Source organism: Mauremys mutica, unplaced genomic scaffold, assembly GCF_020497125.1.
Source record: "Mauremys mutica isolate MM-2020 ecotype Southern unplaced genomic scaffold, ASM2049712v1 Super-Scaffold_100320, whole genome shotgun sequence".
Classification (NCBI taxonomy): domain Eukaryota; kingdom Metazoa; phylum Chordata; order Testudines; family Geoemydidae; genus Mauremys; species Mauremys mutica.
In genome coordinates, this window is record NW_025423313.1 from 366,824 (window position 1) to 390,121 (window position 23,298).

The following is a 23,298-nucleotide window of genomic DNA, read 5'->3' on the forward strand; positions in this document are numbered from 1 at the left end:
GGCTTGGGGCCAAGAGCAAACTGCGTACCCCCTGCCAGAGCAGGAGAAGTAAAAAATAGGGGCTTCCTAAAAAATGGGATGGGAAGAAGAGAGAAGCAAGTGGAAAAGGAAGAGAACGTGCAGACACAGAACCCTCCCTAAATTCTGAAATGGATTACAAGAAAAAAAGAGAGAGAGAGCAGCATAAATAAAACTTAAAAAACTTTCAGTAAGAACTGAATTAGAAACCTTTAAAACACCAGTTTTCACACTACCTTTACTTTTCTTCCAAATTCTACCAAAAGAAATTAAGACTTGCTACTAAACAACAGCTTTAAACAAGCTCAGATATTTATTTTTAAATTTGTTTTATAAGGACTAACCACTCAGTCTGTGTTCTCTTCTTCTCAGCTTCCCAAAAGGAAAGCAAGAACAGTCATAAATAGCAGACAGCAAGTGCATTAAAGCAACACTATCCACTCATCTCATGCTCAGAAAAGAACACTTTAACTCCACATCGTGGTTAGCAAAGTCAGACACTTTCAACCACAATTCTCTAGTTACAAACTATAGAAATGATCCCTGAAAGTATAGTCTTATAAAGCTGTGCTCGGCTACACACCCAGGCTAATGTGCACAAGCTTTCTTCCCATGGTGAATGTTTTCATACAAGGGGTTTCACCCCCAGCGAATTAAAGAACAAAAATCTAAAACCAGGTTCCCATTTCATTAAAGCACAATTGAGACAGCTTTAGAAGACTGGCCATTAGAAGATGTTTATGTCGCTATTTACAGAAACACACCTCCTGCTTAGCATGTGGAGCTCCTAGCAACTAATCAAATCCTCTTGCTTTGCCATACCTCTCACAGGCTCTTCCGTACCACATGACAGCTTGTCAGGCACAGACAATCTGGACAGGTCAGCCCTTTCTAGCATGCTCCGCAGCTGTTTCTCTCCAGCTTGCTCTCAAATTCATCTGCACTAGAAGTTTTTGCAGGGTTCTATGTTACCGGTGGTACCTGCACTAAATCAGTGGGTCTCAACCTTTAGAGACACCTGTACCCCTTTCAGGAGTCTGATTTCTCTTGCATACCCCCAAGTTTTACCTCACTTAAAAACTACTTGCTTACAAAATCAGATGCAATATTTATAAAAATAAATCACTTGAATATAAGTATTGTACTTACATTTCAGTGTATAGTATAGAGAACAGTATAAACAAATCAATGTATGAATTTTAATTTGTTACAAATTTGCTAGTGCTTTCTATGTAGCCTGTTGTAAAACTAGGCAAATATCTAGATGAGTTGCTGTACCCCCTGGAAGACCATTGGATACCCCTGTTTGAGAACCACAGCACTAAATCACCCTTACTTTTAGAACTGGTGCCACTTGAACCAAGGCATTCTGAACCATTTCAGTGCTAGCAGACAGTGGCAACACAGCTGCACTAGGTCTGTTGTTCCTCCCTGCACAATTCCCACTTGGAAAGAAGATATCTTCTGGTCTGACCCTATTTACCATTGTGAGCTGCATAGGCAACTTTCTCTGTGTTATGTAAGCAGAATCCACACAATATATACTACCTGTATGGCCCTGAGGATGCCACATCGGCCGCAGCTGCTGATTGGGCCACAGGTTGAGAATCACTAGTCTATAATTTTGCAAAGTCCATTGCCACAGGCTTTTCCCCCATGTCTGCTGTGAGACAAGAGCACATGAAATTCATAGCAATATAAATATGAGTGAAACCCCCCAAATATATTTACATAAAAACTAGACAGTCTCATTTTAAAACAAAGAAAAACACAGGCCACACAGGGAGTGGGACAAGAGTCTCCAATGATTTATACCCTCTCCTACCCGCCATTCAGCATAAGAATTAACCTAAATGGATCATGACTATTTAAATAGAGCATCTTTCTCCTACAAAGCAGAATAAGACAAAAAGTTTGAGGCTGTTCCCCTTCACATTTGGGAGGGAGGGGGGAGGAGTAGAAGGATTTAGAGGCTCAATCCACTTCAGATTATGAAAGAAACCAAGCAGACTAATTATTTACTCAAAACCCACCCCAGCAAAAAGAAAACCAGACTATCTGCACCTAAGCGTTATACAAGTTTCTAAATAAAGCTATTATATCTAACCTTCCTCATAACTAGATTTCTGGTTCACTACAAAAATGACTTCTTTTATTCAGTATACAAAATCTAACCACTCAGTCTGTGCTCTCCCCTCTTGCTTTTCCAACTAGCAGTCTAGACAGTAACTCCTCACTTAACCTTGTAGTTACGTTCCTGAAAAATGTGACTTTAAGTGAAACGATGTTAAGCGAATCCAATTTCCCCATAAGAATTAATGTAAATGAGGGGGTTAGGTTCCAGGGAAATTTTTTTCACCAGACAAAAGACTGTGTGTGTGTGTGTATATATATATATACACACACAGAGTATAAGTTTTAAACAAACAATTTAATACTGGTACACAGTGATGATGATTGTGAAGCTTGGTTGAGGTAGAGGAGTCAGAGGGTGGGATATTTCCCTTACTGCTAAATGATGAACTAGCAATTGACTGAGCCCTCAAGGGTTAACTCTCCCACTCTGCAAGGCAGCAGGAATGGAGGGAGATATGCACATTTCCCTTAAGTACACTGCCTTGTTAATTAGATCAGCTTGTTGAGACCCCAGCTGCTGCAAGCTCTCTCCCTCCTGAGCCCGGCTCTATGGAGGATGGGGGTAGGGGGACACCCTGACATTAGCCCCCCCTCTTCCTTCCCTCCCCCTGGCACAGCAAGCAGGAGTCTCGGGGAGCAGCTCCAAAGCAGAGGGCAGGAGCAGCACATGGCAGTGGGGGGAGGGACACAGCTGAACTGCAGGCAGCTGCTGCGCAAGGAACTTAGGGGAGTGGGGAGCTGATAGGGGGTTGCCCGATCCATCCTGGTTCCAAGCCCCCCCCCAGCTAGCTGCAACGGGCTGCTCTTCCTGCAAGCAGGAGACAAAGCAGGCAGCTGCCAAACAACATTAGAAGGGAGCATTACACAACTTTAAATAAGCATTTTCCCTAACTGATCAGCAACATAACGAAACATTAACCAGGCCGACTTTAAGTGAGGAATTACTGTAGGAGGCTTTAGGTCAGCTCAGCTACGTCTCTCAGGGGTGTGGATTTTTCATTTACCTCAGACAGAAAAAAAGAGAGTAACAGAAAAGAGAAGAAATAAGATGGGAAGGAAAACACCCAGTGGGGCATGGGAGATGTTGACAGATGCAAATACCTCATGTAAACCCCTCCCCCCCATGCCCTTCATTGTCTCCCCCACCCATTCCAGGGTTCCCCAGTCTTTCTCCATGGCAGGGGTTGTGTGTGTTTGATTCCACCCATAGCAAGGTCCCCCATTCTCCCCAATGGCAGGGGCTCTGTGTGAGCCGCTTTTCTCCCCAGTCCACCCTCTACTCACTATACGGCCAGGAGACAGCAACTCTCAGATCCTGTGTGGCTTGTCTGATGGGCTTGGGGCCAAGAGCAAACTGCACACCCCCTGCCAGAGCAGTACGTGTAAAACTAGGGGCTTCCAGAAAAATGGGAAGGGAAGAAAAGAAAAGCAGAGAAGAAAGTGGCAAAGGAAGAGAACCTGCAGACACAGGAACCCACCTAAATTCTGACATAGATTACAGGAGAAGAAGGTATAGCAGCATAAAAGAATTTAAAAAAAAATTTCAGCAAGTACTTAATTAGAAACCTTTAAAACACCATTTTCACACTAGATTTACTTCTCTTCCAAATCCTATGAAAATAAATTAAGTTTTGTCATTAAACAGACCATCAGCAAAAACTATAAACAGGTTAATGTAACAAGCAGGAATAGCCATCAATAGCAGACAACAACTGCCTTAAAGCAACACTATGCCCTCACTTTGTGTTTAAAATAGACTCTCTAACGGCTCCCGGTGCTTAGCGAAATCAGACATTTTCAACCTCACTTCCCTCATTACAGACTATAGAAATGAAAACTAAAGGCACAACCTTTACAAAATGCGCCTCGGCTACATACCCAGGCTAAGGCGCAGACGTTTAATCCCCACGGTGAGTGTTTTCATACAGCGGGTTTCACCCCCAGCGAACTAAAGGACGCAAATCTAAAGCCAGGTCCCCATGTCATGAAGCACAATCGAGACAGCTTTAGCCCCCTGGCCATTAGAAGATGTTTATGTCGCTATTTACAGAAACACGCCTCCTGATTAGCATGCGGAGCTCCTACCGACCAATCAAACCCTCTCGCTGTTACTGCCCGAACCGGCCCCGCCTCTCACAGGCTCTGCTCTGCCACGCGCCGGTGCCGCGCCCGTTTCCCTGCAGGCGGAGCCCGGCCCGACGCAGCTCTGCCCGCCCGGGGCTGCAGCTGGTTCTCTCCGGTTCCCCGGCACTAGAGACTTCGCGTGTCACGTGACCGGGGGCAGGCACCGCCTCTGGCTGCTTCGAGACTGGAGCATCCCGGGGGAGGGGGGGGGAAACCAGATGGGTCATTAGTGCCCAGCAGCAGCCCCCGCCCCCTTCACTCCTCGCCCTCCCCCAGCGCCTCCTGCCCGCTGACAGGGAGGGAGGGAGAGGAGCTGAATGCGGGAGTGGGGCCTTGGGGAAAGGGGGGGGTGGGGTGAGGTGGGGGCGGTGCCTGGTAGGAGCCCGAGGGGGGGCAGCCCCCCAGGATAGTGGAAACTCGGCGCCCCTACATCCTACTACTGCAACCGCAACAGTTTAAATGCTGCAAAGCGGAGGCCGAGCAGCGGGATTTGGTTAAATTGCTGCTCTCAGCACAATTCCTCGACTCCGTGCACGGTGTATCCAGGAGACAGCAAGTCTCTAGTTTTGCAAGTATATCACCACGATTTCCCCCCTTGAAACAGCAGCACCCATAATTCATAGCGATCTAAATAGCAATAACTGTTAGTGAGCCTAGCCAAACAGTCTGGAATGGAAGCTAAAGAGAGTTGGTATCGGAGTCAGGTGCTGTACACGTTCGCCTTCCTGGAGAGTGTTCGGTAACCATCTGTAGAGATGTAACAGGCATTTAACTACAGTCTCTTTCTCCTGAAAAGCAGGAAAAGGCAAAGGCTTAAAGCTGCCTGTAGGAGAATTTTCAAAGCCCTACAAGTGAGCTGGACACTCAATTCCCACTGATTTCTAAACTGGTTTTCAAAATCCCCCTCCACAAACAAATTAAAAAAAAGGCTGGTGAACAAACCCCTCACAACACCACCTAGAAAAACTAAGTATTCTATAGATTGAGAAACAAAACCAGCTGTTATAAACTTCCCAAAGCATAATTTAAAAAGTCATATTTTAAAGCTTTTTCATTCATTCATTTAATACACCGTCCCTCCCCCAGTCTATGCTGTCTCCCTCCCGCTTCTCCAGCGGGAAGAAGCAGCGGGCATCAGCGCCAGACAGCAGCTGCATTCAAGCAATCCCGCCTATTCAGTGCCTGATTGGAAGAAAACATGGTAAAAATCGTCCTCCAGCAATCCCTTTGGAAAGCACGTCTCTAGCTAAGCGCCGGCCATTTCTCCTGCAAAGACACCCTCCCTGCTGCCAATCCCCGGCTACCCTGATTAACGTCGTAATGACTCATTTTTTAAAACAAGTGGTCACGAAAGAAAATGGATCGTACCTTTTGCAAACAGCCTTTTTGTCAACAGATGGCCACGTTCTTCACTGAAGTGGGGGGAGCACACTTTGTAGTTTGTACAGGTCGAGTTTATTGCCCGCCCCAGAGGCTCCTAGCACCCCTCAGTTCCCTCCCACAAGCTCCCTATGTGCCCTCTCCCATCCCACTCTTTTTAGGGACTCCCTAAAATTCCCCCAATCTCATCCCTTACCAGAGAATCTCTGCACCCTTATTATCCCCATACCAAGTTCCCCACACTTCTTCCCACACCAATGGCTCTGTTCTCACCCCCATTCCCACTTCCCCATGGCAGGGACTCTGTGTTTCCTCTATTCCCCCATGCCGGGGTCTTTGTGTACCCTCCCTTCCCCCCATGCCAGGTTCTTCCAATCTCCATAGGACTAGGGGTTCTGTGTACCTCCACTTATCCCCTCGCTTCATTTCAGGGCCCCCATTCTCTCCACCACTGTAGAGACTGTGTGCACCCCTATTTGCCTCTTCTCCCCCATTCCACCCTCCTTCCCAAACCAAGCTCTCCCAGTCCCCTTACCTGCCAGGGGTTCTGTGGGTCCCATTTTCTCCTCCCCCACTTCCACCCTACAGCCTGTACTAAGGGCTCAGAGAGGCTCCGAGAAAGTTGCATACCAACGAACTGGCAGAGCATTAGGGGTAGAAATAGGGGCTACTCGAAATGGGGGAGAGGGTGGAGAAAAGAAGAAAAAGTGGAAAGTGGAGAGAACTTGCAGAATTAATATCCATGAGCCTATAACTTTAAACTAGAACGAGGGAGGACAAAAGAGAGGGACACTGCATAAAAAAGTGGACTTAGGCCTGGTCTACACTAGGATCTTAAATCGAATTTAGCAGCGTTAATTCGAACTAATCGCTCAACCGTCCACACCAGGAAGCCATTTAATTCGAACTAGGGGGCTCCTTAGTTCGAATTTGGTACTCCACCCCGACAGGTGGAGTAACGCTAAATTCGCACTTGCTAGCTCGAATTAGGCTAGGTGTGGATGCAAATCGAACTTAGTAGCTCCGGGAGCTATCCCACAGTGCACCACTCTGTTGACGCTCTGGACAGCAGTCCGAGCTTGGATGTTCTGAGCAGCCACACAGGAAATGACCCGGGAAAATTTGAAATCCTTTTCCTGTCTGGACAGTTAGAATCTCATTTCTTGCTTTGACATCGGGGCGAGCTCCGCGGCACCTGCAACGATGCAGAGCTCTCCAGCAGAGGAGTCAGCCCAATGCAAGAATAGAAAGAGATCCCCAGCATGGACAGACCGGGAAGTCCAGGATCTGATCGCTGTGTGGGGCGAGGAGTCTGTGCTGTCGGAGCTGCGCTCCAACAAGCGTAATGCAAAGACCTTCGAGAAGGTCTCCCAAGCCATGACACAGAAAGGATACAGCCGGGATGCGATGCAGTGCCGCGTGAAAGTCAAGGACCTGAGGCAAGGCTATCAAAAAGTCAGAGCGGCAAACGGACGCTCCGGAGCACAGCCCCAGACATGCCGCTTCTACGAGGCACTGCATGCCATTCTCGGTGGGTCTGCCACCACTGTCCCACCAGTGACCGTGGACTCAGTGGATGGCATAGTGAGCCAGGACAGTTCCTACTCGATGTTCGCCGATGGGCAAGACGACGAAGGGTCCGTGGAGGAAGGCGCAGGCGACAGCGAACACAATGCCGCTTTCCCTGACAGCCAGGATCTGTTCCTCACCCTCACAGAGATCCCCTACCAACCCTCACCGGCCGTGAACCCGGACTCAGAGTCAGGGGAAGGATCAGGCGGTAAGTCGTATAAACAAGAAAATATTTATTTGCTCGAAAACATGTATACCAAAAATATAAATTCTATCTATAAATACTATATCTAAAAGTTTTTAAAGGGAAACTAAACAAACAGTAGGTCTACACAGATTGGGATGGAACAATAGTCCTCCATGGACAATTCCACAAATGCTTCAAACAGTTCCTCAAATACCCTCCGCAGGAGGTTTCGAGGAAGAGGTGCCTTATTTGGTCCTCCGGTGAAGCTCACTCTTCCACGCCACGACATCCTCAGATACAGGGGAACCATCGCCTCTACCAGCATGGCCGCGTAGGGTCCCGGTCGGTGAAGTGCTTCCCTTAACATCCTTTCTTTCTGCACTCGAGAGACACGCCTCAGGGTAATCTCGTTACTGAAGTGCTGCATCTAATTAGGGCAATTAGCGAATAGTTACTGTTCTTAATGGTTTACTTATACTTTGCATAACAAAGCCCCGCGCTTAGCAGCCACGTGCTGTAGGCCACACAGGAAAAGCATACATTGATCTTTCCCCTGCAGTGTCGGGAGTGGCTGCAAAAGGGTCATAGTATCTGATTTCCAGATTGCCTTTAGCACGACGGCACAGCTATCCGTTAACTGATAAGCATAATGTACTGTAAGGCTTACCAGGACTCTCTGCTAGAGGGATTCTGCTATCTCTCCCGACTTCTCCGCTCTCCTGTGCAATGGCGCAGCCAATCAGAGTGTAGGCCAAAATGTTGTGCTTCTCTGGAGACCACGTGACACTTGTTGTCCGGTACGGTCTTCTTCATAGAAATTGACTAGACGGTGTTCACTGTTCGCCAAAATGTATCTGTACAAGGAAATCACTAACTTTCCCCATCACACAGCTTCGGCTCCTTCCCGGACTGCCCCGGCATCCCCCTCGCAGAGACTGGCAATGATTAGATGGCGAAAGAAGAAGACTAGGGACGACATGTTCGCTGAACTGATGGCCTGCTCCCGAGCAGAGGCTGCAGAGCAGAAACACTGGAGGAAGACCCTATGTGAGCAGCATCGCACACTCATGGAACGTGAGGATAGGTGGCGGCAGGAAGACCAGCAGACCACCCAAACGCTGCTTGGTCTCATGAAGGAACAAACAGACACGCTTCGTCGCCTTGTTGATGTCCTGCAGGACCGCAGGCTGGAGGACAGGGCCCCCCTGCAGTGTCTCTGCAATCGCCCTCCCCAGCCAAGAAGTCCTGGCCCCCCCTCACCCAAAAGTACAAGATGGAGGGGTGGTAGAGGCCGTGAGAACTGTCACTGAACCAGAGCAGAGCGGCCGTGTACCCCGCACTTCTCACGTTAGAAATTTGTAGAAGTGCTTCCCTTATAGGCTCAGCCAGTCCCAAATCCAAGGTTCATCCCCCCACTGTTTATTAGATTAATAAAAGATGTTTGCTGTTAATCACTGTTTCCGTCATGTCTTTCCTGTCAGAGGATTTTTCGCTGTATGGGGTGGACAGGGGTTTCATACTTGCACGGTATAGCCTACAGTACCAGGGTACAGACTTGGGGAAAGGATCAACTGCGGGGCACACACACACTGAAGTCAGTAGGCACCAGGGTCATTCTGTGTTGTGTATGCTGCCCCTGATCATTTCGTAATGTGTATGCTTGTCCAGGGTCCTAGCGCCTGCCACGCCATTACTGTGAAGGCAGGCTGCCCTTACGATGCACTTGCAACGGATCCACGAGCCTATCCGCTGCCCTGAGCCCCAACAAGAGCCCTCATCCACGGACAGATAGTCACCCTTCTCCCACACCCATCACCCCTTCCCACGCAGAAACCCGCAGCCCACTGCCGTCATCCAAACCCCTATGCAAAGAAGGCACCACTCGCCCCTTCCTGCAAACCCTCCCCTTCATGCAGAACCACTGTCATCCGTCCCCCACCCCAGAGACCTATGTAGGAGCAGGAGGATGTCAGTCCTCTATGGAGGAAGCGGTCTGTACGTCAGCGCACACCGTGCCCAGCACAGTATGCGTCCATGTCTCAACACCAGAACAGAAATGCAAAGTAAAAGAAAGATTTATTAATAATGAGTGTAACAATTAATTTGCTTAAAAACGTGCTTTGGAAGTGGGGGAAACTTGGAGAACGCGGCATGTAGCCGCAGATCCAAATCGACACAAACTGACACAGGCCCAGGGTCAGTTTCTCTTGAAAGCAAGTGGAGAGTCATAGGTTACCCTGCTCTCCGAGGAAACTTGCTTTCAAAGCCTCCCGGATACAGAGCGCTTCCCGCTGGGATATTCTCTCGGCACGGGTGTCTGGCTGAGCGTAAACTGCAGCCAGGCGATTTGCCTCAACCTCCCATCCGGACAAAAAGGCCTCGCCCTTGCTCTCACACAGATTGTGCAGCACACAGCATGCAGCAATAACTACGGGGATATTCTTTTCGCTGATGTCCGAGCGAGTGAGTAAGCTCCGCCATCTCCCCTCGAGACGTCCGAAAGCACACTCCACCACCATTCTGCACTTGCTCAGCCGGTAGTTGAAGAGTTCCTTCTCTCTGTCCAGGGCGCCTGTATAGGGCTTCATGAGCCAGGGCATTAGCGGGTAGGCTGGGTCCCCGAGGATCACTGTAGGCATCTGCACATCCCCAACCGTTATTTTGTGGTCCGGGAAGAAAGTACCTGCCTGGAGGAGTCTAAAGAGACCAGAGCTCCTGAACACACGCGCGTCATGAACCTTGCCCGCCCACCCGACGTTGATGTTGGTAAAACGTCCCCTATGGTCCACCAGTCCTTGCAGCACCATGGAAAAGTAGCCCTTTCGGTTAATGTAATCGCTGGCCTGGTGGGCCGGTGCCAGGATAGGGATGTGAGTCCCATCTATAGCCCCACCGCAGTTTGGGAATCCCATCGCGGCGAAGCCGTCTATGACAACCTGGACGTTTCCCAGGGTCACCACCTTTGAGAGCAGTTGCTCAACGATTGCGTGGGCTACTTGCATCACAGCAACCCCCATGGTAGATTTGCCCACGCCAAAGTGGTTCGCTACTGACCGGTAGCTGTCTGGCGTGGCAAGTTTCCAGAGGGCTATGGCCACTCGCTTCTGCACACTCAGGGCTGCTCGCATCCGGGTGTCCTGGCGCTTCAGGGCAGGGGACAGCAAGTCACACAGTTCAAGGAAAGTGCCCTTACGCATCCTGAAGTTTCGCAGCCACTCTGTGTCATCCCAGACCTGCAGCACTATGCGGTCCCACCAGTCCGTGCTTGTTTCCCGGGCCCAGAATCTCCGTTCCACAGCATGAACTTGACCCATTGCCACCATGATCTCCACTGCCCGGCGTACCCTGCTTTCTGAGAGGTCTGCGCCACTCTCCTCACCGCGCTGCCGGAGCCTCCTCGCCCGATTTCTCAGCCTCTGACTGTTGCAGAGGTGGACGATAAGGTGCGAGGAGTTGACAACGGCCATAAGTGCAGCGATGATCGCAGCGGGCTCCATGCTCGCAGTGCTGTGGCGTCCGCGCTGTCACTGACCAGAAAAGTGCGCGAACAGATTTCCCGCCGGCGCTTTCAGGGAGGGAGGGCGTTTGTGAGTGACGGTTGAATGATGACAGTTACCCAAAACCACCCTCGACACATTTTTCCCCCAGCAGGCATTGCGAGCTCTACCCAGCATTCCAATGGGCAGCGGGGACTGCGGGAACTGTGGGATAGCTTCCCACAGTGCACCGCTTCCAAAGTCGACGCTGGCCCCGTGAATGTGGACTCAGAAATTCGAATTAGTGTATTTAGTATGGATACACAAATTCGACTTCATAAGGTCGAATCCACAAATTCGAACTACGTTGATTCGAAATAGTCTTGTAGTGTAGACAAGGCCTTAGAAGTTCAAGCAATTAGAAGTTCAATTAAGCAACTGTTTAAATAAAAACTGTTGTATTTTACACTGCATTTTCTTCTTCATGCTATTGGAAAACTCGCTGAAAAACACCCACATCCTCCCACAATACAGAAGTAATAATATTAGTTACAATCACTACATCCCTTCTCTAAATATACACATCAGAAACAAAAGTTAAACACCAACTTCAGAAAAATGTTTTTAATGTAGTTTATACAGACTAACCACTCAGTCCGTGTTCTTTCCCTTCTACAACCACCAGAGGGAAGAAAGAAAAATCATCAATAACAGACAACAACTGCATCAAAGCAATACTGCTTACTCGCTTCACACTCAGGAAAGAGCACTTTAACTCATCCTCCTACTTAGGGAGACCAATCACTTTGTGTTAAAACAACCTCCCACGGCTATAGTCTAACGTCTAAAGCGCCCATATTTAGTGGTTACAATGTGTAATTTAATACATCAAATCTCCCTATGATCAGAGAGACAGCGAGACTGACAAACAGCACACTGCATGCATGTCTCATTGTGGCACCTAACATATGAAGAAACTTTTTAAAATGCCTCTTTAGCTTCTGTTACAAATTAACGTCTTCCTGAATTTCACCAATCACTTCTTCTAACTAACAGAGGAACACCCCTTCAGCCAATCAGATATTTCTTCCATAGCTCGTACTCATAGAGGCGGGACTAACAAACTGGAACTGGCTACGTAGGAATGACACATCGGAACAGTTACACACAAGCAGGAGGCATTGCAAGAGCCGAAGGTGCCGACGTGCTTCAGAAGAGATGTACACAGTAAGCAATCCGCTCTTAAAGCAATGACATCTGTTCCCCAGAGATCCCAGATCCCAGCTCTACGCTACATGTTTATACCAAATTTAGCAGTGTTAAACCGAATTAACCCTGCACCCTTCCACACACCGAAGCCCTTTATCCCCAATCGGGGCTATTGCAGATTATGTATTCCTTACGCCACCCGACCTTAAACCGGCTCCCAGTAGGGTCCAAACCCCAAACAGATCCCTTTTACCCTCTATAAGCTGTAAAATCCTGTGACCAGGGCAGCTGCCTAGCAGCATGCGCATCTGACTGCCAGCGCAAGAGCACGTAAGGCACTAATCCGGAGAGTGACAGCTGGGTGGCAAGCAGGTTAAAAGCCAGCAGAGTGGCATAGGAGGAGTGTGCTGAGCCCATAACCCAGAGGTCAATGAATCAAAACCATCCTCTGCTATACATGGGCTTGTTTCTTTTCCCTCTGGGCCTTCAAACCAGGCGGTGACCAGCAGAGCACCAAGAGCCTAGGCCATGAGGCAAGAGGTGGCTGAGGCGAAGCGGCCTGCCAGGGAGCTCCCTGGCACCTCTGGCTGCCTGGACTGAAGGCAAGAGGCAGGCCTGGGCGTGGCGAGGGCCTCCTGTCCCGGAATGAGGCTGCAGTGCTTCCTGGTCCCCTTTTCCCACCACACCGGCAGGCGGCTGCTGCGGGAGAACATGAGGGAGGCTCTGGGGGCGCTAGGCAGCGCTGTGTGTGTGGCTGTCAGGGGAAAGAGCCGAGGCTCCTGACTCGACCTGCCATTGACTCGCGTGGCTCTGCGCGCCGTCAGCCGGGGCGGGGCGGGCCAGGCTGCGGACGTGACTCAGGCTTGGGCCGCATGGCCGTGCTTTCCTAACGAGGCATGAGGCAGTCCGAGAGCTTTGCACAGCGTACAGGGAAGTGGGAGGGAGGCGTCTTTGAGCCGATGTGTCTCGTCCGCTTCTCCCTTGCTGCTTGGGCGGAGGCAGGAAGGGAGCGAAATGTTCCCGGCTGAAAGTTTTTGTGCTCGGCCTAGAGGATTAAGCCTGAGTCTCCGGCACGGCTGCTGGCAGATGGGTTTCTGAATGGCATCCAGCCTGCTCTTTGGACCACCAGCTGAAAGCACTGAGGCCAAGAGGCGGCAAAATGGGACCTTTGAGGCTCCCCCCCAGGCCTCGGGGAAGCAAGGAAGTAGCATGGGCTTAGCACCGTCCCTAGGTGGGCTTGAACCACCATCCTTTCGGTTAATAGCCGAACGCGCTGACCCATTGCGCCACAGAGACACAAAGGAGCAAGGCTGCATTGAGCACAAAAGCCAGGAATCAGCTCAGGGTACGGTATAGCACATGCATGCAGTGGTTAGCCAAGCAACAGCAAGGAACTGGACTGGTATGGAGTGAAAGTTCTGTGGGAAGGAACCGAAAAGAGCACCGGGGCTGTGGTACAGCGCTCGCATACACTTTCTTTAGCCTGTTTTGCTGGAAGAGTTAGCAGAGCGAGATTGTTAGTCACAGGTCAGTGGGTGGGTGCAAATTATGGACGCTGGAGTTATGAGGGGGCACGACTTTTGTGGCACATGCCCCACCTCTGCAACTACCGTTTGCTACCTCACTCCATAACACCACACACAGAGCAGCCTTTTACCTCTCAGGACCAAAATATACCATGAAAGAGATCAAATGGTATACGTTTAAGGCGAGTCACTTCAGCCCTGCAGCATTAACAACAAGTCTAAGAGATTCAAACATGCCTCTGTCTTTACACACCAGAAACGGGGTTCAATTCCCTGATGGGGAGGGTGACCCCTTTTGAAGGGGGGACAAAGAAATCCCTGGCCTGCCCACCACATGCCTTGCATTCTCCTTCGACGGCCACTTCCCTTCGCACCCCGAACTGATGACTTTCACCTCCAGAGAGACAATTACCTCGCAAGGACACGCTGGCCCTAGCCAAAGCCTCTCCCTGGCCTTCCGCCCCCGGGCCCAGCTTCGGGGCCTGCACGTGGGGGCACGTTTCAGAGCGGCAAAGGGAAATAGGCTGGCCAGGGGCATGAGGACAATGGCCCAGACAAACGGGGAGGGACTCGGTCCAGGGGTGGAGGAAGACAGAAAAAAGGACAGGCATGGGATTGGCTTCCTGTCTTTTTTCCTTTGCTCAGCATTTGACCTGTGACTGTAATGGGAGACTTGAGAAAGACCTGTGGCCGCCGGCGAGGTAGGTGGCCGCCCCGAGAGCGCAGAGCTGAGCATTTTCCAGTGGGCTGCTGCCTGCACCCCTAGTGCCTGGCTGTGATTGTATAGTGGTTAGTACTCTGTGCCGTGGCCGCAGCAACCTCGGTTCGAATCCGGGTCACGGCATTGCTTTTTGGTGGGGAGGGGCTATCCTGCAGCACGCCTCGTGGCTCAGTCTGATGGCGTCCGTTTGCAAAGAGAGCCATCGGCCGGTCCTTAGTTTCTGCTTGGAAAAGGCAAGTCGGTGGGGTCCATCGGTCAGAAAAAGAGTCCCAGGACTTCTTGCTGGGCGCCAGGGTCCAAAAGCAGCGCATTCCCTCCTGGAAAGGGCTGTGCTTCGAATGTCCGTCCAGTGCGCGTTGAAGGGAAGGATCTGCGTGCCTGGGAAGCTGCGTCCCTCCAGAGGCGATTGAGAAGCCAAAGGGGCCGTGGGTGAGTTTGTGATGAGGTGAGTGTGAAGTGTGGAAGGGGGAGGGTGTCAAGAGGAGGTTTTGAGAGGAAAAAAGGTGCTGCTGAGCTGGTAGGGGAGGGCAAGGTCACAGGCGTGTGTTGTGTGAGGAGCTGTGTAAGCCCAAAAAGGCGTCGTGCTGGGCAAGGGCAGGTGAGGAGGGCCAGGGCTTTTCCCAGGGCTGTTGCTGCGGCCAAAGCCTTTGGGAAGCAGAAGAGGGCCAGGGATGCTGTTGCCTGCTGGGGCCCATGCGACGGTGTAGGTGTACGCTGACCATAGCTGGTCTGTGGGAGCTGGGGCCATTCACTATGCCCCTTTCCTCGTTAGTATAGTGGTGAGTATCCCTGCCTGTCATGCGGGAGACCGGGGTTCGATTCCCCGACAGGGAGGGTGAGCCCTTTTGAAGGGGGGACAAAGAAATCCCAGGCCTGCCCACCACATGCCTTGCATTCTCCTTCTACGGCCACTTCCCTTCGCACCCCGCACTGATGACTTTCATCTCCAGAGAGACAATTACCTCCAAGCACACGCTTGCCCTAGCCAAAGCCGCCCCCGGACCCAGCTTCGGGGCCTGCACGTGGGGGCACGTTTCAGAGCAGCAAAGGGAAATAGGCTGGCCAGGGGCATGAGCAGTGATTTCCCAACACCCCCCACAGTTTTGTGAACTAGTTACATGCCAAACCCGGTGGCTGAACTTCGCAACTTTGTCCTCACCCACAACTATTTCACATTTGAGGACAATATATATCTGCAAGTCTGCGGCACTGCTATGGTTACCCACATGGCCCCACAGTATGCCAACATTTTTATGGCTGACTTAAAATAACGCTTCCTTAGCTCTCGTCTCCTAATGCCCCTACTGTACTTGCACTACACTGAAGACATCTTCATCATCTGGACTCATGGAAAAGAAGCCCTTGAGGAATTCCACCATGATTTTAACAATTTCCATCCCACCATCAACCTCAGCCTAGATCAATTCACTCAAGTGGTCCATTTCCTTGACAGTACTGTGCTGATAAGCGATGGTCACATAAACACAACCCTATACCGGAAACCCACTGACCGCTAGACTTACCTACATGCCTCCAGCTTCCATCCAGGACACACCACATGATCCATTGTCTATAGCCAAGCTCTAAGATACAACCGTATTTGCTCCAATCCCTCAGACAGAGATAAACACCTACAAGATCTCTATCAAGCATTCTTTAAACTACAATACCCACCTGCTGAAGTGAAAAAAACAGGTTGACAGAGCCAGAAGAGTACCCAGAAGTCACCTACTACAAGACAGGCCCAACATAGAAAATAACAGAACACCACTGGCCTTTACGTTCATCCCCCAATTAAAACCTCTCTAGCGAATCATCAAAGATCTACAACCTATCCTGAAAGATGATCCCTCACTCTCCTAGATCTTGGGAGACAGGCCAGTCCTTGCTTACAGACAACCCCCAAACCTGAAGCAAATCCTCACCAGCAACCACAGAACAACAACACTAACCCAGGAATCTATCCTTGCAACAAAGCCCGATGCCAACTCTGTCCACATATCTATTCAAGTGACACCATAATACAACCTAATCACATCAGCCATGCCATCAGGGGCTCGTTCACCTCCATATCTACCAATGTGATATATGCCATTATGTGCCAGCAATGCCCCTCTGCCATGTACATTGGCCAAACCAGACAGTCTCTGTGCAAAAAAATAAATGGGATGTAAAGCAGACGTCAAGAATTATAACATTCAGTCACCAGTAGGAGAACACTTCAACTTCAGTAACAGATTTAAAGGTGGCAATTTTGCAACAGAAAGCTTCAAAAACAGAGTCCAACAAGAAACTGCTGAACTTGAATTAATATGCAAATTAGATACAATCAATTTAGGCTTAAATAGAGACTGGAAATGGCTGAGCCATTACACACATTGAATCTATTTCCCCATGTTAAGTATCCTCACACCTTCTTGTCAAACTATCTTAAATGGGTCATCTTGATTATCACTACAAAAGTTTTTTTTCTCCTGCTGAGAATAGCTCATCTTAATTAATTAGCCTCTTAGAGTTGGTTGGGCAACTCCCACCTTTTCATGTTCTCTGTTTGTATGTGTGTGTGCTTATACATATATCCTCACTATATGTTCCATTCTATTCATCCGATGAAGCCATTTATCAACATTGAATTTCATCTGCCATTTTGTTGCCCAATCACCCAGTTTTGTGAGATCCCTTTGTAACTCTTCGCAGTCTGCCTGGGACTTAACTATCTTGAACAGTTTTGTATCATCTGCAAATTTTGTCACCTCACTGTTTACCCATTTTTCCAGATCATTTATGAGTATGTTGAACAGTAATGGTCCCAGTACTGACCCCTCTGGGATCCCACTATTTATCTCTCTCCATTCTGAAAACTGATAATTTATTCCTACCCTTTGTTTCCAAGATTTTAACCAGTTACTGATCCATGAGCGGACTTCCCTCTTATCCCATGAGGGCTTACTTTTCAAAAGTCAATTTAAATTAAATACATTTTTTTAAAATTATATATATTTTTAGAAATCTAGACCTGTTATGTGTAACTTGCATTATCCTTATGTTAAATTTGCATTATCCTAACAAAACATTTACTTTATTCACATCTCTTTTATATATCTCATTGGCCCTGACACCCCCCCTGTAAATTCAAACACCCCCCCCCCAATTTCAATTCCTGGGGAAACTACTGGGCGCCGCCTCCTGCCTGGCGAGAAGGCGCAGCACCGGGGGTGTCACAGGGTGTGAGGCGCTTCCGGGCGCGGCTGTTTTCTGCCGGTCGTGGGGTGACAGATCCTGCCCATGGCGGCCGGGAGCCGTGGGGTCCCGATGGCAGCTGGGGGCTCTGGCATCCACCTGCAGCAGCTGGGAGCTACGGGGCCATCTGCAATGGCCGGGGGCTGCGGCTTCTCCTCACCCCCACCCTGGTGACTGGGAACGCCAGGCTCTGCCTGCGGTGTCTGAGAGCTGGGGGCTCCCTCTCTTGCCTGTGGGGGCTGGGAGCTCCAGGGGCTTCGGCGCTGCAGGGTCTGTGAGCAATGACATGGGGCTGCAGGGTCCTCATGCCATCAATGCCTGTTGGGAAATCCTGGGTCCATCCGCAGCAGCTGGGAGCTCTGGGGTCCACTCGTAGGAGCTGCAGGGTCCATAGGCAGTGGTGTGGGGCTGTGGGGGCTCCCCGGCCACCCATGGCTGCTGGGAGCTCCAGGGTCTGCCTGTGGGAGCTGTGGGGAGATGAGGGGTTTGGGGTGGGGGAGGGGGATCCAGGCTGCAGGATGGGGCCGAGGGATTCAGAGTGCAGGAGGGGGCTGTGGGTTGAGGCAGGGGGTTGGAGTCCAGGATGGGGTGATGGCTCTGGGGTGGGGGCAGGGATGATGGGTTCCAGGTGTGGGAGGAAGCTCTGGGCTGGGGCAGGAGGTTGAAGTGCAGAGGGGTGAGGGCTCTGGGGTGCAAGAGGGGGCTCTGGGTTTGGGGGGGTTCAGGGCTGGGGCAGGGGGTTGGGGTGCAGACTTACCTCGGGCGGCTCCTGCTCAGCAGCGCAGTAGGGGGGAGCTACTGGCCACTTCCAGGGCGCAGTGCGGTGCCCTAGGACACGTAGGGACCAGCCTGCCTGAGCCCCGCAGCACCGCTGACCGGACTTTATAACCTGGTCATCCCACTGGGAGCTTCAGGGTCCCCCTGTCACATGTGGTACCTGGGAGCTCTGGAATCCACCCACAGCAGCTGGGAGCTCTGGGGGCATCCCGCTGCTCACAGTAGCTGGGAGCTGTGGGGTCCATCCGTGGTGGCATGGGCCTGTGAGAGCCCCTTCCGACACTGGTGGCTGATAGCTGTGGGGCCCCCACCAGCCGACAGCTCCAGTCTTGCTGCCCCAGGGTTGAGTTGGAAAATGTCGCTGAGATCTCTGAAAGTCACAGATTCTGTGACACCCTTTATATAATCTTAGCCTTAATCGTTGTTGACTGTCTCTCTCAATCTAGTGGTCTGCTCTAGCGCGGGTGGGACAGGGAAGACAGACGCTCACCCCCCAGCACAGGTTTGGGCAAAAATGGCTCTTGGGCTATTTGCTGTGCATGCAGAGGACTTGTCCAGGCCGGTGGAGCAGCTCAGCCAGATGAGGAGCTGGAAGAAGGAGACCTGAGCAGCCTGGAGCTCCCACTTTTTCTCCACAGCCACTGCCTATCAGCAGGATTCCTCCTTCTCCTCAGTGAGACCAAATCTCCCCACCTAGACAGCCAGTCCATCCGCTGTACCCCAATCTTCAATGTATACCCCAAATTAAGAAAAACAGTAAAAGAACTAAAAAAGAGCCACCGTGGCTTGACAACCATGTAAAAAAAGCAGTGAGAGATAAAAAGACTTCCTTTAAAAAGTGGAAGTCAAATCCTAGTGAGGCAAATAGAAAGGAGCACAAACACTGCCAACTTAAGTACAAGAGTGTAATAAGAAAAGCCAAAGAGGAGTTTGAAGAACGGCTAGCCAAAAACTCCAAAGGTAATAACAAAATGTTTTTTAAGTACATCAGAAGCAGGAAGCCTGCAGTGAGGCCCCTTGACGATCAAAATTCAAAAGGAGCGCTTAAAGATGATAAAGTCATTGCGGAGAAACTAAATGGATTCTTTGCTTCAGTCTTCACGGCTGAGGATGTTAGGGAGATTCCCAAACCTGAGCTGGCTTTTGTAGGTGACAAATCTGAGGAACTGTCATAGATTGAAGTGTCACTAGAGGAGGTTTTGGAATTAATTGATAAACTCAACATTAACAAGTCACCGGGACCAGATGGCATTCACCCAAGAGTTCTGAAAGAACTCAAATGTGAAGTTGCGGAACTATTAACTAAGGTTTGTAACCTGTCCTTTAAATCGGCTTTGGTACCCAATGACTGGAAGTTAGCTAATGTAACGCCAATATTTAAAAAGGGCTCTAGGGGTGATCCCGGCAATTACAGACCGGTAAGTCTAACGTCGGTACCGGGCAAATTAGTTGAAACAATAGTAAAGAATAAAATTGTCAGACACATAGAAAAACATAAACTCATGAGCAATAGTCAACATGGTTTCTGTAAAGGGAAATCGTGTCTTACTAATCTATTAGAGTTCTTTGAAGGGGTCAACAAACATGTGGACAAGGGGGATCCGGTGGACATAGTGTACTTAGATTTCCAGAAAGCCTTTGACAAGGTCCCTCACCAAAGGCTCTTACGTAAATTAAGCTGTCATGGGATAAAAGGAAAGGTCCTTTCATGGATTGAGAACTGGTTAAAGGACAGGGAACAAAGGGTAGGAATTAATGGTAAATTCTCAGAATGGAGAGGGGTAACTAGTGGTGTTCCCCAAGGGTCAGTCCTAGGACCAATCCTATTCAATTTATTCATAAATGATCTGGAGAACGGGGTAAACAGTGAGGTGGCAAAGTTTGCAGATGATACTAAACTACTCAAGATAGTTAAGACCAAAGCAGATTGTGAAGAACTTCAAAAAGATCTCACAAAACTAAGTGATTGGGCAACAAAATGGCAAATGAAATTTAATGTGGATAAATGTAAAGTAATGCACGTTGGAAAAAATAACCCCAACTATACATACAACATGATGGGGGCTAATTTAGCTACAACGAGTCAGGAAAAAGATCTTGGAGTTATCGTGGATAGTTCTCTGAAGATGTCCACGCAGTGTGCAGAGGCGGTCAAAAAAGCAAACAGGATGTTAGGAATCATTAAAAAGGGGATAGAGAATAAGACTGAGAATATATTATTGCCCTTATATAAATCCATGGTACGCCCACATCTCGAATACTGTGTACAGATGTGGTCTCCTCACCTCAAAAAAGATATTCTAGCACTAGAAAAGGTTCAGAAAAGAGCAACTAAAATGATTAGGGATTTAGAGAGGGTCCCATATGAGGAAAGATTAAAGAGGCTAGGACTCTTCAGTTTGGAAAAGAGAAGACTAAGGGGGGACATGATAGAGGTATATAAAATCATGAGTGATGTTGAGAAAGTGGATAAGGAAAAGTTATTTACTTATTCCCATAATACAAGAACTAGGGGTCACCAAATGAAATTAATAGGCAGCAGGTTTAAAACAAATAAAAGGAAGTTCTTCTTCACGCAGCGCACAGTCAACTTGTGGAACTCCTTACCTGAGGAGGTTGTGAAGGCTAGGACTATAACAATGTTTAAAAAGGGACTGGATAAATTCATGGTGGCTAAGTCCATAAATGGCTATTAGCCAGGATGGGTAAAAATGGTGTCCCTAGCCTCTGTTCGTCAGAGGATGGAGATGGATGGCAGGAGAGAGATCACTTGATCATTGCCTGTTAGGTTCACTCCCTCAGGGGCACCTGGCATTGGCCACTGTCGGTAGACAGATACTGACAGATGGACCTTTGGTCTGACCCGGTACGGCCTTTCTTATGTTCTTAATCCCCCATGCCTGAGCTTCCCTGCCAAAGTCCTGCACCTGGCCCCATAGAATTAAGTCTCACGTGTCACTGGGAACTCGACTTCTTGTGCCCAGAGAGTCTCGGCCCCCCTCAGTAGATGACCCAAGAAACACAGTGTCTGCCTTTTCCAAAGAAGGGCTTGGAGAGGCTTTTCCATTATAACTGTGTGGCCTAATGGATAAGGCATCTGACCTCTGCTCAGGCAAGTGAGAGCTCGAGTCCCTTTGCGGTTGTGGTTGTCCGGTTTTAACTTTGTGCTGAAAGTCCTGCTCCCTTCAGGGCTGTAACTTTTTGGCTGCTCAGGCCAATGCTCTGGCTTCAGCTAGAGCCCCGGGAAGGAGTTGGGGGTCAGGCATCACAAATGATGGGGCATGAGCCCCAGGTACTTCCAGTCTCGCCTTTGCCCTTCCTGACTTGCCAAAGAAAATGGGCGGCTGCCCAGGCTAGTGTGTGGAGCAGTTTCCCTCTTCCAAATGTGCGCCCATCCCTGTGCTTGAGGGGGTTTGCTACATAGCACCTTGGGAGCCTGGGTGTTTTTCTGCTTCTCGCCAGCTGGGGAAAAGCCTCTTGGGGAAAAAATCTCCTGCCCCACTGCCAAAGTGAGCACCTGGAGTACGAATGGTAAGAGGCCCCACCAAGGGGGCTGGCCCTGCTTTCCTATCGTCTTCTGATGTTGGCCACAGAGCGTCAGCAGCTGGCCTGTTGGTGGCTTTCAGTGAGTGTTTGGCATTGCAGGGAGCAGGCTGTCTGGTGTCTTTGTTGCTGTCTGCTGGCCACACATAGGCATGGTCCTCCCCTCCTCCTGCCCTCGGTTGCTCTGTGGCTTTTAAACCTTCCTTTGGAGCTGTCAGCACCAGCTGCCTCTGCTCTAGGTGCCCAGAGCAGGAAAGGTGTGTGGGGCTCCAGCCTGGGACTCTGCCTCCCTTCTGCCCAGCCCTGACTATGAAGCCTGGCCCTGGCCCTCCTTCCTTTAAATGCCATGTGGGCAAGAGGAAGAGGGTGGCAGCTGCAGGTACAGGGACCAAAGTTGTGGACATCAGGTGAAGCAGCGAGAAACAACCGTCCGGTCAACCTGCAGGAATCTCTAGCCAGACTGTTAAGTTCTGGGACCCCCAACCTACAGTGGCCAGTCCACTGAACAGGCTGGACCAAAGACCTATCTCCAGTGGGCATCAGTCAGGGCCAGCTTTTTTGCTGCCCCAAGTGGAGGAAAAAAAAAAAGCTGCAGTCAGCGGCACTTTGGCGGCAGCTCTACCACCACCACTTCATTCTTCAACGGTGATTCAGCAGCAGGTCCTTCCCTCCGAGAGGGACTGAGGGACCTGCTGCCGAATTGCCGCTGAAGAACCGGATGTGCCGCCCCTCTCCGTTGGTCCGCCCCAAGCACCAGCTTGCTGTGCTGGTGCCTGGAGCTGGCCCCGGCCTCAGTCACCCACAGGGCCGGCTTTAGGGTTTGAACAGTTTCAACGGGGCCCCGGCAGGGATGACTTAAAAAAAACAACACATGTAAAAAAACCACGTGGGGCTTGTACTCACCGGGCGGTGCTCCGAGTCTTCGGTGGCACTTCGGTGGTGGGTCCTTCACTTGCTCCAGGTCTTCAGCAGCACTGAAGGGCCCACCGCCGAAGTGCCGTTGAAGACCCAGAGGAAGCAAAGAACCTGCCGCCGAAGACCCGAAGTGCTGCCAGGAGAGTAAAAATTAAGAAGGCGCCTCTAGCCAGGGAAGGGATTCTCACTAGGTGCGGGGCCCTCTTAGGTGTGGGGCCTGATTCAGGGGAATAGGCCTAAAGCCCTGGTCACCCAGCAGGAGGGGAAAAAAACCTCACTGTAGTTCACCCAGACAAAGGGTAGTCAAGGACATTGAGCTCCAGGGCTTTGCAACAAAGCAACGTATTTCCAGGAGGTCCCACTGAGATTTGAACTCCGATTACAGGATTCAGAGTCCTGAGTGCTGCTAATTACACCATGGGACCTGCTGCTAGTCACTTTTCTGGACCCCTGTGACTCTCAGCTGGCTGGTTT

At 50.1% G+C, this 23,298-nt stretch overlaps 3 non-coding genes across 3 annotated transcripts; all 3 read right to left on the reverse strand.

Moving 5' to 3' along the window:
* Positions 1-360: 360 nt before the first annotated feature.
* LOC123360855 lies at positions 361-577 on the reverse strand. Its single transcript, XR_006576082.1, has one exon. It is a non-coding gene; the product is annotated as a small nucleolar RNA U3 (small nucleolar RNA).
* Positions 578-11,539: 10,962 nt separating this feature from the next.
* LOC123360846 lies at positions 11,540-11,752 on the reverse strand. Its single transcript, XR_006576077.1, has one exon. It is a non-coding gene; the product is annotated as a small nucleolar RNA U3 (small nucleolar RNA).
* A 1,572-nt stretch (positions 11,753-13,324) lies between these two features.
* On the reverse strand, positions 13,325-13,398 carry TRNAN-AUU. The gene has a single exon. It is a non-coding gene; the product is annotated as a tRNA-Asn (tRNA).
* Positions 13,399-23,298: the final 9,900 nt, after the last annotated feature.